The 7,413-nt window shown below is 37.1% G+C and overlaps 1 pseudogene across 1 annotated transcript; it reads right to left on the reverse strand.

The window, feature by feature from the left end:
* Positions 1-3,663: 3,663 nt before the first annotated feature.
* Positions 3,664-6,490, reverse strand: LOC149557493 (pentatricopeptide repeat-containing protein At2g13600 pseudogene; annotated as a pseudogene). Its single transcript, XR_016364887.1, has one exon. The product of XR_016364887.1 is annotated as a pentatricopeptide repeat-containing protein At2g13600 pseudogene (transcript).
* Between the last annotated feature and the right edge of the window lie 923 nt (positions 6,491-7,413).

Below are 7,413 nucleotides of genomic sequence, written 5' to 3' on the forward strand. Positions count from 1 at the left end.
ATGAGAAGTTTGTGAAGCTATTTTGAGATCCAAGATCAAACTAAGAAAGAATCTATATTCCAGAAGTTTGATTACTTGTTTGGGCAATGAGCTCTTCTTGTAATTGGAAGTGCATGTTTGGACAGTGGGCTCATCTTGCATCTACTATACTACAACTCTTAACAGGGTTGGAATCTCCTAACAAGGATTCAAAGTCTCCTAACAGGGACTCTCTATACTAAATTTGATCATTGACTCCTAATAGGGTCCATCCTCTAACAAGGAACATATATATCAATATATTATCTAGTGGGTATCATCCCCATTGGGGTTTTTCCTTGGCCAAGGTTTCCCTAGTTAACAAAATATGGTGTTATGAGTTATCTTTGTGCATGGTTACTGTTACTATTTGGCATTACTTTATTACTTTGTTATGTATGGTTTGAAGAAAGAAATAATATCCAATTGGTGACTAAAGTTTGTAGATTATTAATTCACCCCCCTCCTATTTCTAATAGCGATAACAACATGCTTTTTGCCAAATTGTCCAAAACAACCCAAATAAAATTTGAGACCAATGGTTGTGCAAATAGGGTACCCATACTTGCACAGCTGATGTGGCATCACATCATTGGTTACTTTTTAGAACAAAGGGTACATTTCACTCCATTTTGAGTAATCCTCATTGTACTAACAACTTTAAAGTCAAAAGTATTGGTGCAATGTTATAAAAAAAATGGACATTAAGTCGATAAGTATAGGTATCAAGTCAACAACTCCTATCACAACCATTAAAACCCGTTCAAGTACTAGGTCCTCTCGCCTATAACAAATTTTGATGGTTAATCAATAAATTTAAATGTCATATTTATAGTTTAATAGATATTTAGCCTATCAATCTATACAGTCTTACAAACTTTTAGCCCATCATATACAATTAGAAAGTATAAAAACGACCAATGCAACCTACCTCCACTCGTATTTTAACATATTTTTTGGCTATGCCCCAAACACTCGTCATTAGCTTCCGTTTGTCTTAAATGCTTTACATAGTTTACTTTCATCCCACAATAGGCCAGTGTCCATCCTAGGTGTCATTATCCTACAATGGCAACTTGTCCAACAATCCAATCCAAATAGGATCCTACAAACTTGAATTATATGTTTGATCCATTCAAGATGTGTTGCAAAGTTATCTAAGTCACAAAACCCTTGGAGGAAGTTTAGGAAGGTTTAAAGTCAATTTGGTTGGTGTTTGAGCCATTTGTGTACTAATCACTCCTTAATGGAGTGCATTTGTGACACTTATGACTTAGGAAAAAGGTCTTGCTTTTTGAATTATGTTATGAAAATTTAGGGAGGAACTAGGGTAAATCTAAATATCCTATATATGCAAACCTTTCCCTATGCTTGTTAAAGTTTTTGTGATTGGGTTTTGTTCCCAATCTTTAGGGAGGAACCAAGGTAAGTCTAAATATCCTCTATGCAAGGACCTTTCCCTTTGCTTATTTCAGTTTTTTGTGACTGGGTTTTCTATTAGTGGAGTGTCACATAACAACTATTCAATATAGTCTTGTAGTTTGAGTTCATTGTTCTCATACAACATCCATGTTTACTGTTAATATTTTTCTTAAAATTGCATAAACTTATGTATGTTTTACCCTTTCCCTGAGGTTTCCTTGGTAGGGTGGCACAAACCTCTATACCAATGATGATGAAATTGATCTATTATAACTTAGATCATGTGCATTAGATAAACCTAGAATGGCCAAGTTCTTCATAATCTAAGCAAAATTGGTGGTGGCAAAGAGGAACCAAATTTAGTTAAACTCCCTTGAGGTTAGTTGATTAGATGAGGTTAGGAGTTCCAATTTTTTAAATATAAGATTTTAATTTTCATGGGATATGCACAACTAATCACATACTTTTTATCCTTATAGATGTACTGATCATCTTCTTTTACACTCTCCTTTACAAGGGAATTGGAAATCGGAAAGCATTCCATCTCAGGAGATCCAAAATGCAATTTTTGACATATGTAACACACACGGATAAACTTTTGTATCTTAGCCATAACAATTTTGTTGTACTTATCTTGCATGTTCCTCAAATTTTTGATTGCACCACTTTTCTACTTTTGATTCCATGATCCTTTTTTTCAACAACTTTTCCATCTCTGAAATATCTGACATGACTTAAGTTGTTTGGGGGAGAATATTTTACTATACTTTCTATTCTACCATTGTTCTTGATAAAAGCAGCAACATGAGGGTGTTGGCCCATGGTACAAACAATACATCTGACACAAATTAACAAAGTATTAACAACATATGAGTGATCAAAGTAAATAGTAACCCACTGCAATTTAAGAATGATCAAAGTAAATAGTAACCCACTGCAATTTACTTCTATCAAAAACCATCTAAAAAAAAGTATTAAGCATCATAGTTCTAGCTTAAGCATCCATCAAAAAAACTAAACTTGTAGTACAAAAGTTTTAGCACAGTAATTAACTAAACTAAAAAGCCACGCAAGGGCCAAAGTTCATGTAGTATCTGGAAATACTGCAAAAACCAAAAATAACATAATTAACTAAACTAAAAAGCCACGCAAGGGCCAAAGTTCATGTAGTATCTGGAAATACTGCAAAAACCAAAAATAACAGAGTCCCTAGGGCTATTCAACTAGCAAAAAGGAGACCACACAACAGACCGAACTAATTGCCATAGAGCCTCTTGGGCAACAAGATAGCAACCCATTCTTCATTAAGGAACTGAAACAACTCCTTGGCCTCAATCTCCTAGGGGATATCCGCACCTGGAATCTTGCCCTAAATAACACAGAGTGGTGGCGCAAGCATGCATGATCGTGAGAGTGAACTTGCTCACATCTCTAAACCAGTTGTTCAGACCACCCATCTCATCTTTAAGTTGATTAACCGTTTTATCAAGACCATTAACCTCGAGCTTGAGAGCCAAGAAAACCACCACCAGCGCTACCCGCATTGCCTTTATCATTTGCAACAAAAACTCCTAGGGAGGAAGGTGGGAAGGGGTGGGGGAGTTTTGTTGGGGGTGAGTAAGGGAGAACGGATTGGTAATAGGAGGAGGAGTTTTCACCGGGCTCCTCTTCTAGGGATCTGCTTGATAATAGCATCTCCGGATGAATCATCACTAATGAAAAGGTTCCTAATAGCCCGCTTCCCTTTTTCCTTGGCAATTCTGCTAGAATGGCGCGTATGACGCTGCACAGACTCATCGTCACTATCAACTAAACTTAGGGCATTTTTCTTCGGTTTTTTCCTCAAGCCAATAGTGTGGGCTTCCATCTCCTCATGTCTTCTTTTAACACCAGGGGTTACCAAATAGTCAGCAGAGGAAACAGAACTAGTTTGCATGGCATAACCAGAGGTCGAGGGAGTGTTAGTACCGGGCTGATTGGAAATGAGGAGAACATTAGGAATAGAGGGTGGGCAAAGCGCACCGTGAAACTCATAGAGGTGGTAAATAAGCCCTTGGTGAAGAATCGCAAGCTTCTTATCAAGATTGATGGCCTCAATGTGATCACATTGATAGTATTTTCCAGAGAATGCAGCAGAAAGAAAGGAGTGAAGATAAGATCTTTATTCCAAATATGATTAAAGAAAGGGAGATGGTAGTAGTAATACACAAGTCTGTTCTCCCATTGTTATTCCATTTTTGCAGAAACATTATTTCTATCAGGTGACAAACCATGATACATTTCATAGTTTGAAAGTTCGGAGAACAGAAAAACAGACAGGTCAAAATTTTGCCTCCGAAAATTCAGGTTGCAAAAATCTTTGGAAAAACTGCTTGAATAACATATAATACTGTTAACTAAAAATGCAAATATAAATACTCTCCAAAGGCATGAGAACAGAACTCCATAGCCAGAAAAATTGAAATTCACGGAGATGAAATTTCTTTTAGCTGGTGAGTTTCTGAAAACCATTACCGAACTGTGAATAGTTGCCCAAAATTAAACATGTGAATTTCTCGTAAGAACTCGGCAAGTACTTGCCAAAAACCTCCGCATGAGAGTTTCTAACGAGTAAACAGCCAAGCATTTTTGGCTCGACTCTGTGAGTAAATCGCATGAGTTTTAAACCGTGATTGATGTTATGGACACATCTGGTATCCCTTCAAATAGTGTTCTTGAAGTAATATTGGGTGTCCAAATAGTAGTGTCACAATGACCATTTACTCTTCAAGGCTCATGATAATTCATATGGATGTTGCAGACAGCTAGGTGAAGAGCCCAAACCCAAAAAAGAACGGTTAGCCTTCTGCTTTGATAGAAACGTCTCTATTGACTGATCGCTTCTTTAGCAGCAAAAAGAATTTGAATCAAGACTATAGCCTGTTTCCTTCATCTGGCTAGCCAACTTCCATATCATTAAAATTTGCATATATTTCCTCTGCAAGTGGGGTTGATGTGTCTTCTGCTAGAAATGTGTAGATCCAGTTTTTCACTTGTATCCAACTGTACCCCGGTTGTGTTTTCAGTCCCCTGTCCTTCATCATTTTTCTTACTTTGGCCACATCTTTCCACCTACCGGCTGCAGCATATACATTTGCCATTAGTGCATAAGCTGAAGAATTTTTGGGGTCCAGCTGAATTAAATTTTTTGCTGAACGTTCTCCCAGCTCTACGTTACCATGAATGCTACAGACACCAAGCAATGTTTGCCACAATGAGGCATCAGGTTCAATAGGCATTTTGTTGACAATATCTTCAACTTGGTACATTCTCCCAGCGCGGCCTAGTAGGTCAATCATACAGCCATAGTGATTAGTCATTAACGAAATATTATGTTCTCTTCTCATCATGTCAAAATAATGGTATCCTTCATCGACTAATCCAGCATGACTACAGGCAGACAGAACGCCAAGGAAAGTAACATGGTTCGGCTTTATGTTGGTTTCTAACATCATTTCCAAGAGTTGCAGGGCCTCCTCGCCATTTCCATTATGAGCATATCCAGCAATCATGGCATTCCATGAGATCAAATTCTTACAGTCTATTTTGTCAAACACTTGAGCTGCATCATCTCTATTCCCACATTTCGAATACATAGTAATAAGAGAGCTTGCCGCACTTACAGACATCTCATGCCCGCTGCCAATGATATGGGCATGGAGTTGCTTTCCTAGTTCTAGCATTATCAAGTTAGCACAAGCACTCAAGATACTTGCAAAGGCGAATGGATCTGGTTTTACATCTGTCCATAACATTTTCTTAAATAGTTTCAGCGCTTCCTCACTATAACCATTATGAACAAAGCCCACCATCATCGTAGTCCATGACACTATATCGCTTCCAAACATATTATCAAATAGTTGATGAGCTTCTCTCAAGGCTCCACATTTGGTATACATATCAACAACGGCATTTTCAACAACGGAACTCATATGGAATCCTCTCCTAACAACTTGAGCGTGGACCGTTTTACCCTGTACTAGTGCTGCTAAACTCCCACATGCAGTCAGAACAGTCATTAAAGAAACGTGATTTTGCTTTACATTTTCCTTCGTCATTTTACAAAAGAGGTCCAGAGCCTTTCTACCCAGCTGATTTCGGACAAAGCCTCCCATCATGCTACACCAGGAGACAACATCTCGTTCAGCCATTTTGTCAAACACTCGACGTGCATCTTCTAGACATCCACATTTTACATATGCATTGATGAGTGCATTTCCAGCAAAGATACCAGATTCACAACCAGTTCTGATAGTGTATGAGTGCACTTGTTTTGCTTGGTTTACAGAAAACAGCCGGGCGCACGCACTGAGAGTGGAAACAAGTGTGACATGATTCGGATTTACACCCGAGAGTACCATCTGAGAAAATAGTTTCAAGGCTTCGTTGCTTAGCCCATACTGATCATATCCCGAAATTAGAGCGGTCCAAGATACCACGTCTCGTTCAGGCATTCCATCAAACACTAGGCGTGCATTACCCAAATCCCCAGTTTTCATATATCCTGTGATCAAACGGTTCCAGGATGATATGTCTCGCTCAGGCATTTTGTCAGACGCATGGGAAGCGTCCATGATACGCTCATACTTTGATTTACTTGTATGTGAGGCGATTCTACAGAAAAAGGTTGTCCTCGATATAACCATCGACGGTGAAATGGGTATGGCATTACTTCAAATCCATACGAGATTTGCATTTTTAATAGGGTTCTGTAATGTATGGAATACAGGTTCTACATGACAAATGGTTGTGTTCCTCCATCGGTAGAATCCACCGCTGAAACACTGCCTTTGGACAACCTGCAGACATCTCCTCCATGCAAACCACAAATATAAAAAAACCCTCAATGAGGATATGTTTCAGAACGAACTGAAACACCAAAATGAAGTGGCAGGATTGAGAAGGTATTCCACAATCACATTAAATGTAAACCACCATGCCTCCCTCAAAGAGAAAATGAGTTTTCTTATGAGTCATATTAACACTTTTTCTTCCCTTTAAAAGATCAACTTATTTGGGGATTTTATCAAAAGAGTCTATGGTAATATTTATTTTAAATTATTTTTTACGTCTAAAATGACAATCAAATATGTGATCTTATTTTAGTGCATCAATAAACATGACTTAGCACATATTTATCTGTTTCACTTTCTTTGAGAGTATATTTTAGATATTTCAATAATAAAAAATGTTAATTTGGTACTATATTTTGGCATGTGGATTCAAAACCAATTTAGAGGTATTGGCAAGTTAATTGGTGCAGAAAATTGAGAGTGATTTGATATACTTATATAGAATATCTCATTGTATTTGCTTCTTGACGTGTTTTCCAAATTGTCACAAAATTCTTGAATATATCAAAAAGTCTTGATTGTAATTAAGTGATTCTTAAGTATTCTTGATTACAATAACAAGGCTCAATAATGCTCCTAAACACTACTGAGCCTTCTATTTATATGCAATGAAAATGAAGCGTACATTGAAACACTCCCTAAACAAATATCTACCATAACACACATGTAGACAAGGAAGAATATCTTGAATCAAAATTCCTACACTCTAAAACATATTAATGTATTATTGAGTAAACCAAAATTACAATACACTTGCAAAGCAATCCTTTATATGAATATACAAAATTGTTTAATTGATTAGAAAATGTCTTGATTGCAATCAAGGAGCTCATAAAGAATCCCCATTACCATAACAAGACTCAACAATGTTCCTCAACACCACAAAGCCTTCTATTTGTAGGTAATGAAATGAAGCATGGTACACTCAAACACTTGCTACACTAATATAATAAGGAAATTATTGTAAAGATTTTGATATTTAAATAATTTACTTGAAAAATGAAAACAAACACAAAATAAACAATATATAAATAGGAAAAGCTTTTTAAGAGAGGAACCCTACACTCAAAAGTAGGTCGAT

The sequence above is a fragment of the Cupressus sempervirens genome, chromosome 5 (assembly GCF_028749045.1).
Source record: "Cupressus sempervirens isolate cs-2001-9-10 chromosome 5, ASM2874904v1, whole genome shotgun sequence".
In the NCBI taxonomy this organism is placed as follows: domain Eukaryota; kingdom Viridiplantae; phylum Streptophyta; class Pinopsida; order Cupressales; family Cupressaceae; genus Cupressus; species Cupressus sempervirens.